The sequence below is a fragment of the Oncorhynchus keta genome, chromosome 2, assembly GCF_023373465.1.
Source record: "Oncorhynchus keta strain PuntledgeMale-10-30-2019 chromosome 2, Oket_V2, whole genome shotgun sequence".
NCBI classification, from domain to species: Eukaryota; Metazoa; Chordata; class Actinopteri; order Salmoniformes; family Salmonidae; genus Oncorhynchus; species Oncorhynchus keta.
In genome coordinates this window covers 68,982,874-69,005,999 of record NC_068422.1, presented here as the reverse complement: position 1 = coordinate 69,005,999, position 23,126 = coordinate 68,982,874, and the positions used below count along the sequence as shown (strand labels likewise).

The 23,126-nt window shown below is 45.5% G+C and overlaps 1 long non-coding RNA gene across 1 annotated transcript; it reads left to right on the top strand.

The window, feature by feature from the left end:
- Nucleotides 1-14,451: 14,451 nt before the first annotated feature.
- LOC127912426 (uncharacterized) lies at nucleotides 14,452-20,761 on the top strand. The gene is made up of 3 exons (XR_008082506.1): nucleotides 14,452-14,588; nucleotides 15,413-15,595; nucleotides 20,593-20,761. It is a non-coding gene; the product is annotated as an uncharacterized LOC127912426 (long non-coding RNA).
- The last annotated feature ends 2,365 nt before the right edge of the window (nucleotides 20,762-23,126 follow it).

Genomic DNA, 23,126 nt, shown 5'->3' with positions numbered 1-23,126 from the left:
TAATAATATATGCCATTTAGCAGACGCTTTTATCCAAAGCGACTTACAGTCATGTGTGCATACATTCTAAGTATGGGTGGTCCCGGGAATCGAACCCACTACCCTGGCGTTACAAGCGCCATGCTCTACCAACTGAGCTACAGAAGGACCACAAAATCCTGTTTTCACTCTTCCTGGTCTCTTCCTGGTCTCCCCACTGCTCTCCAGATCGTCGAGGCACTCTTCTGGCATTATGGCCTTCTGCAGGACATCGTCACTGCCCGTTGCCCTGAATTCACATCACGAGTATGGGGGGCCTTTAGGGAGACGCTCAGGGTCATGGTCAGCCTCACTTCCTGGTACCGGCTTCAGACAAACGGGCAGATAGCGGCTGAACCAGGAGCTCAGGAGTTTCCTGAACAGTCACTGTCAGGACCGGCAGGGTGAGTGGGCACGTTTCCTTCCATGGGCAGAGTACTCCCCAAACGCGCTACGTCACTCCTCCACTGGATTGACCCCCTTCCAGTGTGTTTTGTGTTTTCAGCCAGCCCTGGCTCCGTGGACCCCGAGCCAGACCAATGCTCCTGCGGTTGAGTGGTTTTGGCGTGCAGAAGTGTGGCGTGACGCTCACGTAAGACTCCAGCACGCCGTCTACTGCAGTGAGACCCCTGTGTTCCATCCTGGGGATCGCGTCTGGCTTTCTACCAGGAACCTCCCACTCCGCCTGCCCAGCTAGAAACTGAGCCCCTGAGCCCCTGGTTTGGGGGGCTGTTCAAGGTTCTCTGGAGGGTCAACGAGGTGATGTATATGTTATCGCATCTCACCTGCTTTTCATGTTTCCTTCCTCAAGCCGGTCCCCCGGACATCAAGGGGAGTCTGACATATGCTGTCAGAGCCCTACTGGACTCCCGGTGTCGTGGGGGTCAGCTCCAGTACAATGGTGGACTGGGAGGGGTATGTAGGGTTCCGGTGGAGGACTTTCAAGATCCCAACATCAGCCGTGATTCCACTTTCGCTGTCCAGACCGATCTGCTCCTCAGGGTCGTCTCCTTGTACGGAGTCATCCTGCAGCAGGAGCCGCGCGTCAGGGGGGGATTACTGTCACGTCTACTGCTCCTCCGGCGTTGCCGGAATACTAACCACCGGGCCTGGGATTCTTCATTACATGCACATGTTGATCATTATGATTCACACCTCTTATCTGACCCTCCCTTATGTTTGTTCCTCAGTCGGTATTCATGTTTGTTTTATTAAACGTTTCACCTGCTTCTTGATTCACAGCGTTTTCATTCAAATTTCAATGGCATGCTTATTTCATTTAATTGACAATGTTAACTATCAATCAAAACTTGACAATGGAACTGATGTCTGTGCCCAGTGAGAATGTATCCAGAGGAATAATGTCAACCTCCCACTTGATGTGACCCCTCTCTTATGTGACTATTATAATTGAGGAAAGCTATTCACAGAATTACATTGGCTCTTTGTCCAACCCCCAACTCAAGGACACTTATATTCCCCCAGAGAAATGTACTTTCTCATATTTCTTCACTTGGGCACTGTCATTAGAGCAGTGAAATCTTATGCAGATGATTCTGGTTCTTTCAAGACCCACTACAAATTGGGAAAAGGCACTGACAGGAAGTGGTCTATGCACCATAACTCTTATTTGAACTTTTTCCTTGTCATGATTCATTAGAACATTTAAAGGATGCATAGTGAGCCATGTGCACAATCCCCACAGCAATCTGACATCTCATTGAGATTTACATGATCAAGGCACAAGTGAGTCCATTAGTAAGCACAGAGTGTTTTACTTTATATATATGCCATTTAGCAGACACTTTTATCCAAAGCGACTTACAGTCATGTGTGCATACATTCTGCGTATGGGTGGTCCCGGGAATCGAACCCACTACCCTGGCGTTACAAGCGCCATGCTCTACCAACTGAGCTACAGAAGGACCACACTTTACTAAGGCAATGAGGGCATGAAGTCAGTAATTTAATAGTCTGATAACCAGACATCTATCATTGAACTCCACAGCTCCGAACCATACATAGTAGCCTGATAGGGTTTGAGTGTTAGAGCCCTATAGATGGTGGAATATAAATAGACAAGTATGTTCTTTGCAACATTTTGGCCAAACAATGCTTTATCTCAAAGACTCAATCATGGACACTCTGACAGTTGTGGCTGCTTTGCGTGATGTGTTGTCTCTACCTCCTTGCCCTTTGCTGTTGTCAGTACCCTGTTTTGTTATGCTGCCATGCTGTGTTGCTGCCATGCTGTGTTGTTGTATTTTAATTTACATTTTTAATCCCAGCCCCTCTCCCCGCACAAGGCCTTTTGGTAGGCCGTCATTGTAAATAAGAATGTGTTCTTAACTGACCTGCCTAGTTAAATCAAAAATACAGCTAAGTCCTTTTCAATTATCTGTGTAGTGGGTATGAATGATGACCATTAACTGGTTTTCCTCCTGGGTAAGACTGCTGCACTAGGTCATACATTGCCAGAGTTATGCAATACCTATGCCACTGTGCTTCTGCCTCCTACCCTCACACAGGAATGCCAATCCTGAGGCTAGAGCATTTCAGCATTACATAATCACTCCTCCCCTCTCACTCGAAAAGAGCTCTGCTATGGTATGAGCTATTGACATTCATTAAATGTCTTGCCTCTTCTGTTGTTTTTCTATGCCACAACATTGATTGTAACCCCTAACCCCTCCTCTCTGCTCTTGGGAGTGTAGAGGCTGGTTGCTAGATGCAGGGAAGCTGTGCACTGCATAATGTTAAGGCTCCTTTGTTTGCTGCTCTCCCCACAGACTGAGCTCTCGGTGTGGGGAGGCAACAGAGGGGAGAGGGCCCGGTAAGGTTTCCAGAACACTGCCTTCCACAGTTTGTCTACAAAGCAGGAAGATGCGGTGGTGGATACCGTCCGCATCTCCAGTCTATTGGCACCTCGCCTTCGAGAGCATGATCTCTCTTTGCTATGAATAAATAAATAAAGCATGAAGAATTAATGAATAAATGAAAGTGTGGCAATGGTAATCATCCTCTTGGAGAGCCTGCAGGTTCCCTTCATTAAAGTTTCATAACCAATCATTAAAATGCAGGCAAGGAGGAAGAGAACCAGCCCACATCTTTACCAGATCAACCCCCTTTTCACGAGGGAACTAAGTTTTGTATAAATGTATTCATTCATCATGAAATGTGAAGATGATGTGGCTCGGAAACGTTTGGCTGTTGGAACTGCTAAATGAACTTCACCTCTAACTTACTGTACTGTAGGGCTAAGCCTGGTCTTTGAATCATCTTACTTCCTGGACAAGGTATTTACTAGGCAATCAAAACAGCACATCCCTCTGGTGGCCTAGCTTACTGAGCAGCTCCCAAGATTTGTTTGTTGATTGGCCTTTCAGACACCTATTATTTCTATCAGAGAGCAGACCTGTCCACCAGCAGTGATGACAGAGCGACGGGGACAGAGCCTCTTGCTTTTCTTTAACAGATGGAGGTGCCTGCTCCTCCGTATCCCCTTTGACATGGTGTGGAGGAAATCTATCATGGAGAGTTTTCAAGGGTAGGTAATCCAACTCGAGACCTCATACTGTAACTTTTTTTCCTGTCTAATTTGCAATGCATGTCTTCTCCCAGAGGGCTACTAATTCATTAGCAGTCTGCATGACTGACGGAGCATGGAGTTGCCTTACAGTCTACTTAACCCTGTTTCCCACTGGAGACAGGAGCCATAAAGACATCCAGCACACCACACAGACAGTATAATAACTTTAAGTTGTTTCAACCCTAGGCAAAAAAAGCCTCTCCTTAGTGAAACACTGCTGTAAACTTTAGGATCAAAGAGATAACTATGGCTGGGGATATAATATATACCATTAGCGTGATACAACCCCAAGCTTAATAGTTTATGCTATAGTTTCGATTGGACTCAAATACATGCAAAACAATTCCAAAGGGGCGTTCAAATCTGAAATGTTTTACAGTGTAATGCAATTTTAATGCCTGTCATAGTTATGACTCCACACAATTATCACATCATGCAGAAAATGAAATGATAATAACGTCATGTTCCTTTTTAAAGCATAGCTAGTAATCTCTCAAAAAGTTGTATTTCTCCTTTGAAAGGACACTAATGGATGATCAAAACTGAGAGCTGGAAAATTGAATTTAAGGGCCACTGGGCTGTTTCCTGTTTCCTTCTCTGTGTTATTTGTCTTGTCCTCTCAAATGGGACTGCTGTATTCCAAAGAGGACATCCATTCAGGGAGAGCTGCTTGCAACTGCATACATTGTTGAATCTGTAATTTGTATTTCCAGACAGTATGGCAAAAAACAGATACTGTTTTCGGGATACATAACTCACAAGAAATGCAGCTACATTAGGTGAAAAAACGGGCAACATCATCAATATTCAATATAAGAGACATATGGATCTGTTAAAAGTAACAGAAAATATCATGAGCAACCAGCCTTTTGGCCTAGTTTGCACTTAACATTAGAACACTCATTCAGTATGCAATTTGTGATAACGTAAAAATTATGAATTACACTACAATAATTTATCTTTCTTTCACTCGCTCCCCCCCCCTCTCTCTCCGTCAGTGTGTGTGTGTGTGTGTGTGTGTGTGTGTGTGTGTGTGTGTGTGTGTGTGTGTGTGTGTGTGTGTGTGTGTGTGTGTGTGTGTGTGTGTGTGTGTGTGTGTGTGTGTGTGTGTGTGTGTGTGTGTGTGTGTGTGTGTGTGTGTGTGTGTCATTCGGTGGAATCATCTTTTCAGGCTGACAAAATCACTAACTACATTTGAAGTCGGAAGGTTACATACACCTTAGCCAAATACATTTAAACTCAGTTTTTCACAGTTTCGGACATTTAATCCAAGTAAAAATTCCCTGTCTTAGATCAGTTAGGATCACCACTTTATTTTAGGAATGTGAAATGTCAGAATAATAGTAGAGAGAATTATTTATTTCAACTTTTATTTCTTTCATCACATTCCCAGTGGATCAGACGTTTACATACCCTCAATTAGTATTTGGTAGCATTTCCTTTAAATTGTTTAACTTCGATCAAACGTTTCGGGTAGCCTTCCACAAGCTTCCCACAATAAGTTGGGTGAATTTCGGCCCATTCCTCCTGACAGAGGTGGTGTAACTGAGTCAGGTTTGTAGGCCTCCTTGCTCTCACACACTTTTTCAGTTCTGCCCACAAATGTTATATAGGATGGAGGTCAGGGCTTTGTGTTGGCCACTCCAATACCTTGACTTTGTTGTCCTTAAGCCATTTTGCCATAACTTTGGAAGTATGCTTGGGGTCATTGTCCATTTGGAAGAACATTTGCGACCAAGTTTTAACTACCTGACTTATGTCTTCAGATGTTGCTTCAATCTATACACATAATTTTCCTCCTTCATGATGCCATCTATTTTTTGAAGTGCACCAATCCCCCCTGCAGCAAAGCACCACCACATCATGAAGCTGCCACCCCCATGCAAGGTTGGGATGGTGTTCTTCGGCTTGCAAGCCTCCCCCTTTTTCCTCCAAACATAACGATGGTCATTATGGCCAAACAGTTCTATTTTTGTTTCATCAGACCAGAGGACATTTCTCCAAAAAGTACGATCTTTGTCTCCATGTGCAGTTGCAAACCGTAGTCTGGCTTTTTTTATGGCGGTTTTGGAGCACTGGCTTCTTCCTTGCTGAGCGGCCTTTCAGGTTATGTCGATATAGGACTCGTTTTACTGTGGATATTGATACTTTTGTACCTGTTTCCTCCATCATCTTCACAAGGTCCTTTGCTGTTGCTCTGGGATTGATTTGCACTTTTCACACAAAAGTATGTTCATCTCTAGGAGACAGAACGCCTCTCCTTCCTGAGTGGTATCGTGGCTGTGTGGTCCCATGGTGTTTATACTTGCGTACTATTGTTTGTACAGATGAACGTGGTACCTTCAGGCATTTGTAAATTGCTCCCAAGGATGACCCAGACTTTTTCAATAGACCCAGATTTTATTCTGAGGTCTTGGCTGATTTCTTTTGATTTCTCCATGATGTCAAGCAAAGAGGCACTGAGTTTGAAGGTTGGACTTGAAATACATCCATAGGTACACTTCCAATTGACCCAAATTGTGTCAATTAGTCTATCAGAAGCATCTAAAGCCATGACATAATTTTAAAAAAAATTCCAGGCACAGTCAACTTAGTGTATGTAAACTTCTGACCCACTGGAATTGTGATACAGTGAATTATAAGTGAAATAATCTGTCTGTAAACAATTGTTGGAAATATTACTTGTGTCATGCACAAAGTAGATGTCCTAACCGACTTGCCAAAACTGTGGTTTAATAACAAGAAACTTGTGGAGTAAAACTAGTTTCAATGACTCCAATTTAAGTGCATGTAAACTTCCGACTTCACCTGTAGGTCTATAACAGTTTGGGTCTAGAGTGTCTAGAGTGTCTCCCCCTTTGAAGAGGGGGGTGACCGTGGCAGCTTTCCAATCTTTGGGAATCTCAGATGATACGAAAGAGAGGTTGAACAGGCGAGTAATAGGCGAGTAATAGGGGTTGGAACAATTTCGGCAGATAATTTTAGAAAGAGCATCCTACAATCTAAGCTAGATGCCCTCAATCTCACACAAATTATCAATGAACATACCAGGTACAACCCTAAATCCGTAACCATTGCCCTCTAAATACACCTCTGCTGTCTTCAACCAGGATCTCAGCGATCACTGCCTCATTGATTTTTAAAAGTAGAAGCTCGATTTGTTTGGGCACAGACCTGGATAGTAAGTAACTCTGCAGGCTATCTCTGCAGTAGATTGCAACTACGCCCCCTTTGGCAGTTCTATCTTGTCGGATGATGTTATAGATAGGGATGGACATTTCAGGATTTTTGGTAGACTTCCTAAGCCAGGATTCAGACACGGCTAGGGTTGGCGGAGTGCGCTAAAGCAGTGAATAAAACAAACTTAGGGAGGAGGTTCTAATGTTAACGTGCATGAAACCAAAGCTTTTACGGTTACAGAAGTCAACAAATTAGAGCCCCTAGGGAATGGGAGTGGTGCTGGGGGCTGCAGGGCCTGGGTTAACCTCTACATCACCAGAGAAACAGAGGAAGACTAGGATAAGGGTACGGCTAAAGGCTATAAGAAATGGTTGTCTAGTGCGTTCGGAACAGAGAGAAAAAGGAGCAGATTTCTGGGAGCGGAAGAATGGATTCAAGGCATAATGTACAGACAAGGGTATGGTAGGATGTGAGTACAGTGGGGGTAAACTTAAGCATTGAGTGACGCTGAGAGAGGTTTTGTCTCTAGAGGCACCAGATAAGCCAGGTGAGGTCACTGTATGTGTGGGGGGTGGGACAAAAGGGCTACCTAAGGAGTATTGGGCAGGACTGGGGGCTCTACAGTGAAATAAGACAATAATCACTAACCAAAACAGCAATGGACAAGGCATATTGACATTAGGGAGAGGCATGTGTAGCCAAGTGATCATAGGGTCCAAAGAGTAGTGATAGATGAGTCAGGGAGCCAATTCAGTTGTCGATTCTACGCTTGGCGAGCTGGAGACACAGCGATTCAGACAGCTAGCGAGCTGCGGCTAGCAGATGGGCCTCCAGCGACGTAGCAACGGAAGAGCCTGTTGAAACCACCTCGGACGGTTACATCGGCAGACCAGTCATGATGGATCGGCGGGGCTCCATGTCGGCAGTAAAGGTTCCAGGCCAATTGGCAAAAGTGGTATTGTAGCCCAAGAATTGGCTGGTGAACCGCTTTGGCTAGCCGGGAGATGGGCCTAGCTCCAGGCTAGGAGTAGACACTCGGATAGCAGCTAGCTAGCTGCGATGATCTGGCGTAAAGGTTCAGAGCTTGTGATAGGAATCCGAAGATGTGGTAGAGAAAAAGCAGTCCAATATGCCTTGGGTTGATAACGCGCTGTGGAGACTGGCAGGAATTGACTGGGCTGAGGCTGGCTGATGTCCGAGTTAACGGAAAGGACCGCTAGCAGAGGCTAACAGATGTGTTAGCTGGCTAGCTTCTGATGGGGGTTCCGGTTCTAAAGTATAAAAATAGCAGATCCATACCACAGTGAGATTGAAATATATACTAAATATATACGAAGAAAATGATATATACATGGGACAGGACGGGACAAGACAAAACACACGTCCGACTGCAACGCCATCTTGGATTACCATGAATTGGCTGTGTGGTTAGAATTTTATTCACAAGCCAACAGCCATCAACCAAGAGGCTCTTGCTAGTCATTGCATGTAGCAGTAGTACAACGTGCAGCCAATCAGGACATAATCAAAGCATGATCATCATTTCATCTTTTGTTTTATCCTTGTGAGACAATAGCAATGTTTCTTTAATGAGTGAGAGCACACTGTTATTCTGGAGACCATTCAGCATTCCAAATATCTGCTGCCATCCAAACGCCCAAAGCCCCACCCAGCTCTCTCTCTTTCTCTCTCTCTATTTCTCTCACCTCCAGTTCTTGCCTGAAGCCGGCGCTAGGTCTCCATCTCCCCTTGTTCTGGCTTTGCTGCTGTTGATCTAACTGGGAGCCAGGGCTTGCCGAATAATACACCAGGATTTTGTTTTTCTATTGAGCTTGTAACACCTCTGCCGGTTCCAGTGCTGTACTCACATTTAGTTTGACACCAGTGAGAGAGAACTGTTAACTGAGAGGTGGAGTCTCATTGCCCAAAATGACATAATGCAACATGTAGAATCGCTGAGAAGGATAACACAGAGACTCAAAATAGATCCTGTGGACCAGCTCCTTATGTCGGCTGACATGAATGAATCTGCCTCATAGCTTTCTTAAAGTGGGAATAGCTATCTGTGAACATCTCCTGAAACGTGATACTGTGTAGTAATATAACCTAATATAGTAATATAAATTAATTGCAAATTCCTTGTAATTGTTTTTCATTATTTTCTTGACTCCTAATGAAACCTGTTAGTTGTCCATCTGTGCCTGAAAAGTCATATGGTATCGTACAGAAACAATGGAGGGGTTGTTTTATTCCCTGCCCTTTCTCTCCCAGGTTTCTACGATTCTTTCTGTTTAGGTCTACTTCCCAGGTTCACTTATTTCCTGGAGGCGATCGCTGTCCACTTTCATGTGGCGCTGAACTTCAGACACCGGATACAATTGCTGTCTACTTTCCTGTGATGCTGAAGTTGTTGCGCATGAGCCAGGAGCTGTCCACTGTTCAGTGGCGCTGAAACTCTGACATTCTGATTCCGTCGCTGTCTGTATCAGTGGTGCTGAATAATTGCTGTTAGCTTCTTTATTTACTTTAGCACCTGACCTTGCTCTCTTGTGGATCTCTTTGATTCGAAGAGGAACTTCCTGCCTGTCAGTGTGATATGAGGAGAGGTGATAGAAGACTGTGCAGAGTGATAGAGAGTAGAGACCAAGTTGTTATCCTGTCAGACTGACAACACTCAGGGGATCCTGGGTAACAATGAAGCTGACAAGACTAGCACAGCGGAAGACTGAGGTAGTGGTGGAGTTCGGTGTGGAGACCTGGAGTGTGTCTTGCCGGTGTGTCTAATACACATCTGGCTGTCAGCATCGGTGTCTTTTATCCTCCATCCCTCTATCCCACTGCTGTAGGCATGAGCACCTGTGTGCAGATCTACCTCGCTCCTTCCATCCGCGTCTGATCAGCTCGTGGGTGAGAGCACATGAGAGAGCCGTGTCTGTTTGTTCTAAATGAAAGGAGAACACTTGAAAAATCTCTTATTCTGTGTACAGTGAAGCACAGCAAAACTTCAATATATTCTAGTCCCAGAGGTTCCACAGAGGTATTTTCTCTTTGAATCAATACACACATCTCTGTGCCAAAACTAGCTAATTACCCCCATGAGTTGTATGAGTTCCAAGTTTCAGGTTTCAAGTTTTATTTCTCACATGCTCAAGTACAGTGAAATGCTTAACTTGCAAGCCCTTCTCAGCAGTTTATTATTCAATACCAAAATAGTATAACTAAAAAACATGAGGAATAAAACACACATATATATATATATATATATATATATACAGTACCAGTCAAAGTTTGGACACACCTACTCATTCAAGGGTTTTTCTTTATTTTTAGTATTTTATACATTGTAGAATAATAGTGAAGATTTAAAAAATATGAAATAACACTTATGGAATCATGTAATAACCAAAATGTTATATTTTAGATTCTTCAAAGTAGCCACCCTTTGCTTTGATGACATCTCTGCACACTCAACCAGCTTCATGAGGAATGCTTTTCCAACAGTCTTGAAGGAGTTCCCACATATGCTGAGAACTTGTTGGCTGCTTTTTAAAAATATATTTAATTACATTTTAATTAACCTTTACTTAACTAGGCAAGTTAGTTAAGAACAAATTCTTATTTACAATGATGGCCTACCCCGGCCAAACCCTAACCCGGACGACACTGGGCCAATTGTGCGTCGCCCTATGGAATTTCGCTGTATTTAGCGCCATCCATCATTCCTTCAATTCTGACCAGTTTCCCAGTCCCTGTCGATGAAAAACATCCCCACAGCATGGTGGTGACAGGGGATGATGTCCTTGGGGTGATGAGCGATGTTGGGTTTGCGCCAGACAGCGTTTTCCTTGATGGCCAAAAAGCAACATTTTAGTCTAATCTGACCAGAGTACCTCCTTCCATATGTTTGGGAAGTCTCCAACATGCCTTTTGGCGAACACCAAACGTGTTTGCTTATTTTTTTCTTTAAGCAATGGCTTTTTCTGGCCATTCTTCCGTAAAGTCCAGCTCTGTGGAGTGTGTGGCTTAAAGTGGTCCTCTGGACAGATACTCCAATCTCCGTTGTGGAGCTTTGCAGCTCCTTCAGGGTTATCTTTGGTCTCTTTGTTGCCTCTCTGATTAATGCCCTCCTTGCCTGGTCCATGAGTTTTGGTGGGTGGCCCTCTCTTGGTAGGTTTGTTGTGGTGCCATGTTCTTTACATTTTTTTAATAATGGATTTGATGGTGCTCCGTGGGATGTTCAAAGTTTCTGATATTACTTTTTTATAACCCAACCTTGATCTGTACTTCTCCACAACTTTGTCCCTGTGTCACGAACCTCGCTGAAGAGGGTGCCTCTTCCTGTTCGGGTGGGGCTCGGCGGTCGTCGTCACCGGCCTATTAGCTGTCATCGATTCCTTTTCCATTTGTGTTGGTTAGTGGTTAATTGGGTACACCTGATTTGTATTAGGGTTTGTTTGTAGGGTTTTTAAGGGCACTAGGCCCGCTAGGTATTTTGTGCGGGCTTGTTTTTTGTTACTCTGTGTTTGATGGTGTGATTTGTTTTCTTATCTTTATTCTCTGGTCTATTTTGTCCTGTTGTTTTGAACTGGCAACCTATATACGCCCTGTGTGTTGGCGTGATCATTTTTCGGTTGCACCGGTGTAATAAATTTGATAAACGACAGGACCCTGCTCTCTGCGCCTGATTCCATCCACCACTCTTAGTTTTTCGTAACACCCTGACCTGTTTGGAGAGCTCCTTGTTCTTCATGGTGCCGCTTGCTTGGTGGTTCCCCATGCTTAGTGGTGTTGCAGACTCTGGGGTCTTTCGGAATAGGTGTATATATACTGAGATAATGTGACACTTAGATTGCACACAGGTGGACTTTATTTAACTAATTATGTGACTTCTGCTTGGTTCCACCAGATCTTATTTAGGGGCTTCATAGCAAAGGGGGTGAATTCATATGCATGCACCACTTTTCAGTTTATTATTATTATTATTTTTTTGAAACAAGTAATTTTTTTAATTTCACTTCACCAATTTGGACTATTTTGTGTATGTCCATTACATGAAATCCAAATAAAAATCAATTTAAATTACAGGTTGTAATGCAACAATATAGGAAAAACACCTACGGGGACGAATACATTTGCAAGGCACTGTAGGTGATCAGGCCCACCTCCGTTGTGTCGTCAGCAAACTTGATCATGGAGTTGGAGTCATGCATAGCCACACAGTCGTGGGTAAACAGGGAGTACAATAAGGGGCTAAGCACACACCCCTGGGAGGCCCCCATGTTGAGGGTCAGCGTGGCAGAGGTATTGTTGCCTATCCTCACCACCTGGGTTCGGCCTGTCAGGAAGCCCATGATCCAGTTGCAGAGGGAGGTGTTCAGTCCCAGGGTCCTGAGCTTGGTGACAAGCTTGGAGGGTACTATGGTGTTAAACGCTGAACTGTAGTCAATGAACAGCATTCTCTCATAGGCATTCTTCTTGTCCAGGTGGGAGAGTGCAGTGTGGAGTGTTAATTGAGTTCGCATCATCTGTAGATCTGTTGGGGCAGTATGCAAATTGGAGTGGGTCTAGGGTGTCTGGAATAATAGTTGATGTGTGCCATGACCAGCCTTTCAAAGCACTTAATGATCACAGATGTGAGTGCTACAGGGCAGTAGTCATTGTGGCAGGTAGCCTTAGAATTATTGGGAACACTAATGATGGTGGTCAGCATGAGGCATGTGGAGATGATTCCTCTCCATCCCACTAGCTACCTCAAGGTGCATACACACCATTGGTGAGCTAACCCTGCAAGTACAGTAAGGTCTTCAGCTGTCATTGAACAGAAGGTACTGTAAGTCATCGTCATTACCTCCTTTGCTAAGAGCGATGCCAGGAGTAGTAAGGAAGCACAGTAAAAGTAATCCCAGTAATCACTAATGAGCCAGCACATGCAATGACACAATAATTAAGTTCCAATCACAGCAGATAAAACATGACCCTCGCTCTGAGGCATATATAAGAGAGAGAGAGAGAGAGAGAGAGAGAGAGAGAGAGAGAGAGAGAGAGAGAGAGAGAGAGAGAGAGAAATTACTGTACTCAGTCAAGTGGAAATAGATTCTCTACCCTTGTCTATGCTCGGATCTGTTCAGCAGTCTAAATGGCACACTATCTAGATAAGGTCAGGCCTCCTTTTCTCTCCTCTCCCCTCAGGTGTGAAATCCAAACTGTTGCTCCATGAGGTGACTTCCTATGATGGATGGACGGGCCCACAGAGGACCAGAGACCTTCACCACCACCCCATCACCTCGCCTTCCTGGCCTGTCTCTGACTCCACTCCCCTTTTCTGCTGTTCTTCTCACCCTGCCAAGCCTGCTCTCATCCAGAGAGAATGAGGTGAAGTGAGAGGTATAATTGGGCCCAGTTATGCCTCTGGGCCAAACTGGAGGTCAATGAGAGTGTCAAATGTTGTTATTTGTTAGCTGTTGGTGGCTTATTTGATCGAATATAAGTTTCATAATCATTAGGTTTTTACCAAGTGTACTGATATAAGTAGGACAGGTGACAAAAAAACACCATATCAGCGTTGTGCCTGGTCATCACTAGTAACCACAAAGTCATAAACCTAGCCTATTTCTACAATTTCTCTTCTTAAAATGTGCTTTTAGACCTAACCCTAAACACACTGCTGACAATATGCCTAACCCTAACCTTAATTTAAGACCATAAAGCAATTTTTTGTTTTTCATGAATTTTTAGGATCTCGCCAATTTTGACTTTGTGGCTGTGGTAACTAGTGGACACCGTTCAAACCTATTGTCCACACGCATATCTGCCCTCTCATTGGCTAGAATGATCCCAACTGATCTTGCCCCCTCCCAACTGCCTTCCATTTTTCAAGACATTTATTGTCATTGTTAGTCTGAACACTAGAGTATCTGGTCAATATAATGGATAATCTGTGTCTCATCACACTCCCATAATGACTGACACATTTTCCCATGAGTTAGTAATGGGTGAGAAACTCATGTCCGCAAACTCCCGTGGCTCTGAGAGAGGAGGTAAATTACCTGCTCCACCTCGTCAGCTTAGGTTTAGATGCATGTAATCATAGGTCCTAAACACTGATGGCCTCAACGATGTGTGATGGGTTACCTCTACATGTCCACAGAAGCTGCAGTGTGTGGGTATTTTAGCTCTGGCAGTAAGCGAAAGGTGAGTGCCTGGCTCTAGTCATATATTTGTCAGTGCCTTGACAGCTCTCTTTCATCTCCTCCTATAGGTTATTTTCATTTCCATTTTCACCAGCCAGATGGTTTGTACATAAAAACTGTCGCAGCCAAAGAGAATATCAGACTAAAATAAAAAAGAACTGGTACATAATTTACTAAAATACATACTGCATGCTACTTTCACAGTCAGTGTGAAGGCGATGGAATGGCTATGATTATTCAAATGAACAAGAATGTGACAGTCAAATACAGTATGCTGTCCTTAACAGGGGAACCCTCAAATTGTTAAATTACTGAATGTTATAATAACTGTATTATTACGACAGCAACCCAATGTTGGCACATAGGCACCACACTACCAGGATACACTTCCACACTCTATCCCTAGGTGGCAGCACCAACCGAGTCAGTGGCAGGTGCTATGCCAAGTCTTATTAAGCCCACAGGTGGAGGCAATCAAGTAATGATTAGTGCGCAAGCTTGCAGAGCCGGACGGCTGCAGGTTGTTTTCTTGGTGGCCATGTGGTCTTCAACAACTGACCCCAGGGCACAGAGTGGTGCAGCGGTCTCAGGCACTGAGTGCGGCTTGGCAGGTTCGTAATTTGTTTGTTTATTCCATTACTTACCTCGAGGCAGAGTGGCCCACACTCATTGAATATGACGCTTTTAAATGTTAGAGCAATCACAAGTAAAACCTTTCTCGTGAATGACCTCATTACTGAGCGCAAAGTTGATAGCATGTTTCTCACTGTCATCAGACTGTAGTGCCGCTGTTAATGAAGCCTCCCCCTGGACTACAGCTTTTCATACTCTATCAGAAAAGGGGAAAAAAGTTGGTGGGACAGCCTCTATTTGAACTAATGCTCTAAGCTGTAAGGACATTTTTGTTTGGTGACTTTGGGTCTTTTGAGCATCATGCTATACTGTTTAAATGTCAGCCACCAGTGCTGGCCATGACCCTGTAATGGCCACATAAGCACTGTCCCACTTTCTTTACTGATCTATCTGAACTATTTTCTATTGTCCTTGAGAACTATGATGAAATTGTTGTGTTGGCCGATTTTAATATTCATGTTGACTAAGAGTCTGAGTCCAAGGCCATTGAATGTATGAATCTTTTGAGCTCTATGGACTTTATCCAACATGTTACTGGGCCCACCCATAACTGCAGCCATACTCTGGACCTGGTTATTACCAAGGGGCTTTCTATTGACATATCCTCTATTGTTGATGTTGCTTTATCTGTTCACCACTGTGTGTTCTTTACTATCTTGTTGCCCATAGCACAGGGTAATACTGAACACGTTATTACTAAACGCTATCTTACCTCTGAAGTTGCTACAGATTCTGAGTGTATGCATAATTGTCACGAATCCCGCTTCCTGAGTCTGTGTTTGTCTGTGTTTCTGTCCTGGAGTGTGTTTCCGCTGTCCTGGAACGCACCCTGTCTGGTTGCCGGGCGAATTAGCTTGTTGGGAGATCGATGTTCACCCGCACCTGTATCCCATCAGTAATCTGCACACCTGTCCTGATCATCACCCCTCCCCTTCAAAAGCTCTGACCTGACATCCATTCCCTGCCGGATCGTTAGCCATGAACAGTAGGTTGTGCCATAGTATCAGCCTCAAGTTGGATAGAATTTGTTTTGTTGTTTTTTACGTATTGCTTGCCTTAAACTTACCTCCATTTGTTCTGTCCTCAGTTACTCACCCGGATCATTTACCCCATTCCCGCCTGGTCGTCGGAGGATTCCGCTACCCCATTGGATCCACCTATTTACTCCCATCAACTCACCACCGCTGCCCGCTACGCCACCTGGATATATCTACCCATTCACATTCACTTGTAAATAAATACTCACCTTCTTCCTACTCTCCTTGTCCTGGTCTGCTTCTGGGTCCAATTCTGGTAAACCCTGACAGAACGACCCGGCCAGTGATGACCCAGCGGACCTGGACTCCGTTTGCCATACAATTACCCAGCAGGAGAAGATGTTGGGACAACACAACACGGCGCTACACGAGATAGCGGGTTCAATCCGGAACTTATCGGATAGATTAACGAGTATCCAGGATCAGCTCAGGTTGCCGGAGGATCATCCACCACCTGTTTCACCCATATCACCTGCCGATTCGGGAGCGGGTTCCTTCCGTGAGCACAAGGTTCCGACACCGGAGAAGTACGAGGGAGATCTGGGAGGATGCCGTTCATTTCTTTTACAGTGTGGGTTAGTTTTTGATCTGCAGCCCTACTCTTACGCCACAGATAAGGCTGGGATAGCTTTTGTTATTGAGCTGCTGCGTGGTAGAGCTCTGGAATGGGCTTCAGCCGTTTGGGAACGACGGGACACATGCGTGACGTCATACCAGGGTTTCACGGCAGAGATGAGAGAGCTTTTTGACCATCCAGTCCGAGGTAAGGACGCAGCTAAACGTTTGTTCTCTCTTCGCCAAGGAGCTCGCAGTGTGGCAGACTTTGTGATAGAATTCAGGACATTGGCTGTAGAGAGTGGTTGGAATGAGGAATCACTACAAGCGTTTTTTTTACCAGGGGTTGTCGGAGCAACTCAAGGACGAGCTGATCTCCTATCCAGAGCCTAGTGACCTAGATAGTTTGGCCACCTTAGCTATTCGGGTAGATAATAGAGTCCGAGAGAGGAGGGAGAAGCAGTGAGGTCCATCTAATCAATCTGAGACTCGGTTACCATTCGGGTCAGGAAGTGGACCAGAACGGGTTGATCATTTTCCCTCACACGGGATTAGTGGAGGAGTCCTGCCGCCAGATCCTGAACCTATGCAAGTGGGGCGGCACGGGTTAACTAAGGACGAGCGCCAACGTAGACGTGAGACCAACAGCTGCCTCTACTGTGGTAGCTCGGGACATTACATCTCTGTTTGTCCTCAGCGCCCGTTAAACTGCTCGGCTCGTTAAGTTTGGGAGGTTTGTTAGCGAGCCAGTTTCAACCTCTCAAGAGCCCTGTCAGACCTCGTTTTCCTGCTACCCTCAAATAAGAATCAGAGTTTAGCGATTAACGCTTTCATCGATTCAGGTGCCGATGACAGCTTCATTGATGCCGACTTAGTGGAACAGCTGGGGCTTTCCAAGGAGCAATTACCGGAGGCCATTGAAGCAACCACTCTGAACGGCAGTAGTCTGGCACTGATCACTATGAGGACTGAACCGGTTAAGATGTTGTTGTCGGGGAATCATTCAGAGGTTATTTCTTTTTTCATTTTGCCTTCCCCCCATGTTCCTCTGGTTCTTGGATACCCCTGGCTAAGAGAACACAATCCTTCGTTCGATTGGGTGACTGGTAAGGTAACTAGTTGGAGCATTGAGTGCCATGCTAACTGCCTCAGGACTGCCTGTTCTCATGCTGTCCCCAGTCGGGTCAGTGAGTCTGCTCCTCCTGATTTGTCCCTGGTTCCTGAAACATATCACGAGTTGGGTGAGGTGTTCAGTAAGCAGAAAGCTCAGTCACTTCCTCCCCACCGGCCTTATGATTGTACAATTAAGCTGTTCCCTGGAGCTGCCTTTCCCAAGGGACGGTTATACAGTATTTCTCGACCTGAGTGGGAAGCCCTGGAGACCTACATAAAGGAGTCTCTTGCTGCAGGTCTCATTCGTCCCTCGTCATCACCCCTGGGAGCTGGATTTTTTTTTTGAGTAAGAAGGATGGCTCTCTTCGACCGTGTATTGATTATCGGGGGTTGAATGATGTTACGGTCAAAAACAAGTACCCCTTGCCCTTGATGAGCTCCGCTTTCGATTCTTTACAGGGTGCTACTGTGTTTACGAAGCTTGATCTACGCAATGCGTATCATCTGGTTCGGATCAAAGAGGGGGACGAGTGGTTGACTGGATTCAATACACCTATGGGACATTTCGAGTACCAGGTGATGCCGTTTGGACTTTGCAACGCTCCAGCAGTGTTCCAAAGTTTGGTGAATGACGTGCTGAGGGATATGATCGGTCTGTTTGTGTTCGTTTACCTGGATGACATCCTGATTTTCTCCAAGGAGCTTTCCAGCCACATCCAGCATGTTAAGCAGGTCCTGCAGCGGTTATTGGAGAACCGTCTGTTTGTGAAGGCAGAGAAGTGTGATTTTCACGCCCGCACTACATCCTTCCTCGGGTACATCCTCTCCAGGGGTGAGATCAAGATGGACCAAGAGAAAGTTCGGGCGGTTCGGGATTGAGCCCGGCCCAGTACGAGATTGCAGCTCCAGAGATTCCTGGGATTTGCGAACTTCTATCGGAGGTTTATCCGTGATTACAGCCGGGTGGCCGCCCCTTTAACTGCTCTGACGTCTTGCACCAGAATTTTCTGTTGGACTCCTGAGGCAGACCGAGCATTTCTGAACTTGAAGAGCTGATTCACCAACGCGCCGATTCTCTCTCAACCTGACACTTCCCGTCAGTTTGTTGAGGTGGACGCGTCTGATGTGGGGGTGGGCGCCATCCTGTCCCAGCGTAGCTCCACTGACGGTAAACTCCATCCCTGCGCCTTCTACTCTTGTCGTCTTTCACCAGCTGAGAGTAACTACGATGTGGGTAACCGGGAGCTTCTCGCTGTGAAGCTTGCCTTGGAGGAGTGGCGTCACTGGTTGGAGGGAGCGGGGCAACCGTTTGTGGTCTGGACTGACCACAAGAATCTGGCTTACGTGCAATCGGCTAAACGTCTCAACTCCCGTCAGGCCAGGTGGGCTTTGTTTTTTGGACGCTTCAATTTTTCCCTGACGTTCCGACCTGGGTCGAAGAACGGCAAAGCGGACGCCTTGTCCCGGATGTTCTCCAAGAAGGTTTAGAGAGTGGGGCCAAGACTGAGACGATTCTTCCCCAGAACCTTGTCGTGGGAGCCGTTACATGGAGGATTGAGGAGGATGTGATGGCGGCCCTTCGGACGCAGCCCGGCCCCGGTAACGGTCCACCCGGTCGGTTGTTCGTGCCTGAGTCGGTCCGTTCTGCTGTTCTTCAGTGGTCCCACGCCAGCAAGATAGCTTGTCACCCTGGCGTTGCTCGGACTATGGCGCTACTGCCCAGACGATTTTGGTGGCCTGCCATGGGAGAAGATACCCGGAGGTTTGTTGCCGCATGTCCTGTTTGTGCTCAGAACAAAAGTACCAATAGGCCCAGCTCTGGGCTTCTTCACCCCCTACCTATTCCTCGGCGAACTTGGTCGCATCTGGCCCTGGATTTTGTCACGGGATTGCCCCCTTCTGTTGGGAACACGGTCATTCTGACCATTGTGGACAGATTCAGCAAGTTTGCTCATTTTGTCCCTCTCTCCAAGCTTCCATCTGCCACGGAGACGTCCGAGATCCTGGTTAGGGAGGTTTTCAGGGTCCACGGATTGCCCAGTGACATTGTTTCTGACCGTGGTCCTCAGTTTACCTCTGCTGTCTGGAGATCCTTCTGTTTGGCAGTTTGGAGCTACAGTCAGTCTCACTTCTGGATTTCACCCACATTCTAATGGTCAGGCGGAGAGAGCCCACCAGAAGATGGAGTCCACGCTGCGTTGTCTTGTCTCCTCTGATCCCACCTCTTGGTCATCTCAATTACCCTGGGTTGAGTATGCCCATAATACCCTTCCTTCATCTGCCACTGGGATGTCCCCCTTCCAATGCCTGTACGGATACCAACCTCCCTTGTTTCCTTCTCAGGAGAGGGATCTTTCGGTTCCTTCTGTCCAGGCCCACATTCGTCGTTGCCACCGGACCTGGCATCGGGCCAGGAAGGTCCTCCTTAGAGTTTCTGACCGGTATCAGATCCAGGCGAATCGTCGCCGTATTCCTGCTCCCGCTTATACCATCGGAGATAAGGTTTGGTTGGCTACACGGGATCTTCCTCTACGGACTGAGTCGAGGAAACTGTCACCAAAGTTCATTGATCCGTTTGTGGTGGAGAGAATCATTAACCCTGTTGTGGTCCGACTCAAATTGCCGGCAACGCTTCGAGTACACCCCACCTTTCATGTCTCCTGCCTCAAGCCGGTTCTCCTCAGTCCTCTGTTGCCCCCTCGTCCTCCTCCTCGGATGATCGGAGGTGGTCCTGCCTACACGGTGCGCCGCATAATGGATTCCAGACGGCGGGGTCAAGGTTCCCAATATCTCGTGGATTGGGAAGGATATGGTCCAGAGGAGAGGAGTTGGATTCCTCGGCGTCAGATCCTTGATGACGACCTGCTTCGTGACTTCTACCGCCTCCACCCTGGCGCTCCAGGTAGTCCGCCCGGTGGCGTTCGTCGGAGGGGGGGTACTGTCACGAATCCCGCTTCCTGAGTCTGTGTTTGCCTGTGTTTCTGTCCTGGAGTGTGTTTCCGCTGTCCTGGAACGCACCCTGTCTGGTTCCCGGGCGAATTAGCTTGTTGGGAGATCGATGTTCACCCGCACCTGTATCCCATCAGTAATCTGCACATCTGTCCTGATCATCACCTCTCCCCTTCAAAAGCTCTGACCTGACATCCATTCCCTGCCGGATCGTTAGCCATGAACAGTAGGTTGTGCCATAGTATCAGCCTCAAGTTGGATAGAATTTGTTTTGTTGTTTTTTATGTATTGCTTGCCTTAAACTTACCTCTGTTTGTTCTGTCTTCAGTTACTCACCCGGATCATTTACCCCATTCCCGCCTGGTCGTCACCGCTGCCCGCTACGCCACCTGGATATATCTACCCATTCACATTCACTTGTAAATAAATACTCACCTTCTTCCTACTCTCCTTGTCCTGGTCTGCTTCTGGGTCCAATTCTGGTAAACCCTGACAATAATACTCCTCCACCTATTCTGCCTTCTTCTTGTGATTATTTAGTTTATAACTTTAATAGCAAATGAAGGGAAACCATTGACGACATAGTTCCAGTAAACTTGAAAAAGGCCACATCAAAACGGAGAGCACTTTAGATGAGTGAGGAAACTAATCAATTAAAGAGAATTGGCAGAGCGGAAGTGTAGAAAGTCAAAGTTACAGGTCCATTATGATATTCTGAGAGAGCAACTTGGCATATATAACAAGGCAATTAGAAATGACAGACGGGCTCATTTTTCTAACTTGATCACTATTAATCATAATCATTTGAGAGTGCTCTTCTCGACCATTGATGGCCTAATTAATCACCCCCACAAACCTATGTGAACTTTTGGGTCAGCGGCATATTTCAGTCTTAAGATACCCAGCCTAATGTTGGTTATCAGTCAAGCAAGACCTGATGAGAAGTTTGATTATGTGCCCTAGCCTACCACACAAAGGCACTATGGATTTATGTTCCCTGGTTGACACAGACATGCTCAGGAAAGTGATATCACAACTTCTGCCTTCTTCCTGGCTTCTCGATCCTATCCCTACCACCTTCTTCAAAACAGTTTTTAATTGCATATCTGAAGAAGTGCAAGATATTGTTAATCATTCCCCGTTCACAGGCACTGTCCCCACTGCACTAAACTGCTATGGTGAAATCCCTTCTGAAGAAAAGTTATGTAGATTCTTCAGCTCTTAGTAATTTTCGGCCAATCATACATTCTTACGCAAAATTCTGGAGAAATTGGGGTTCAAACAGCTAAATGATTTTTATTTTCTTTTTAATCCAATATGGTTTTCGTGCCCACCACAGCACCAAACAGCCTTTAGTTAAGGTGATAAATGATCTTAGAGCCAACACAGATGCCAAACAGCTCTCTGTCCTTGTATTCTTAGATTTAAGTGCTGCATTCGACACTGTTGACCATGAAGTCCTTCTGGACAGATTGGAGATGTGAGTTGGCCTCTCCAGTCCAGTTGTAAATTGGTTTAGGACCTATTTAACCGGTCGAGAGTTTGTCACCTTTGGTGAGCATAACTCAGAGAAAATACATATATCATGTGGTGTTCCACGAGGTTTGATTTTGGGTCCGGTACAGTTCAGTTAATATATGTTACCCCTTGGCAGCGTTATCAGACAGCACAGCATTGATTTTCACTGCTACGCAGACAATACACAACTGTACATTTCTATGTCACCAGAGGATCTTCGCCCCACGGATAGATTATTAGACTGGATTAGTGATTTAAATACTTGGATGGCTCACAACGTCCTCCAGCGTTAGACAAGACTGCACATTTTTATTCACCGGCAATAAATATAAAACATCAGGTAAAAAACCTAGGTGTTATTTTAGATTCTGAACAAAAATTTGAATCACACATTAGGAATGTGACAAAAATAGCTTTTTACCACCTGAGGAACATTGCCACGGTGCAGCCGTTTCTCTCTCAGGCTGATACAGACTCAGCCATGATTTTATTACAAGCCAGCTTGACTACTGTAATGCTCTCCTGTCTGGTCTACCCAAGAAAGCCATTGGTCAACTGCAAAACAGAATGCTGCAGCACAGGTACTGACCAAGACCAGATGGAGAGCACACATTACACCGGTTTTAAGGTCTCTGCACTCTGCACAATGATTCTATTGGTTTTTAAACCAATCCCGATACATGTCAGAAATGCTTTTATTGTATGCAAGATCCCTCAGGTCCTCTGGCACTGGCCTTTTCACTCTCCCAAAGCCAAGGACCAAGAGGCATGGAGAGGTAGCCTTCAGTTATTATGCTCCCAGCCTCTGGAATAACCTGTCAGAGAACCTGAGACGGGCTGAAACCGTATTAAAACACATATTTTTAGCTTTGCTTTCCTTAGTGTAAATTTTAGTTAAGTTTGTGTCATTCTTTATATGTTTTATCTTGTTTTTGTTGTGTAGTAAATATTTCAGCTTTTATTTTCATTGTTTATCTGTTTTTTCCTGTTAAGCACATAGCATTCCATGTCTGAAATGTGCTGTATAAATAAACACTTGATTTTATTTTATTTAGATGAACTACATCACCACCTTATCCGCTTGAATAAAATACAAAATAGTAGCTAGCAGGATGGAGATCACAAGTTATTTTTAATGAGGGCATTTTGCAAGTGGCTAGTTTACATCTACATTCACAAAAACTTTTTGTCGCACCCTGATCTTTCTCATTTGTCTTTGTGCTTGTCTCCACCCCCTCCAGGTGTTGCCCATCTTCCCCATTATTCCCTGTGTATTTATATCTGTGTTCTCTGTTTGTCTGTTGCTGGTTCGTTTTGTTTCGTGAAACCTACCAGCATTTGTTC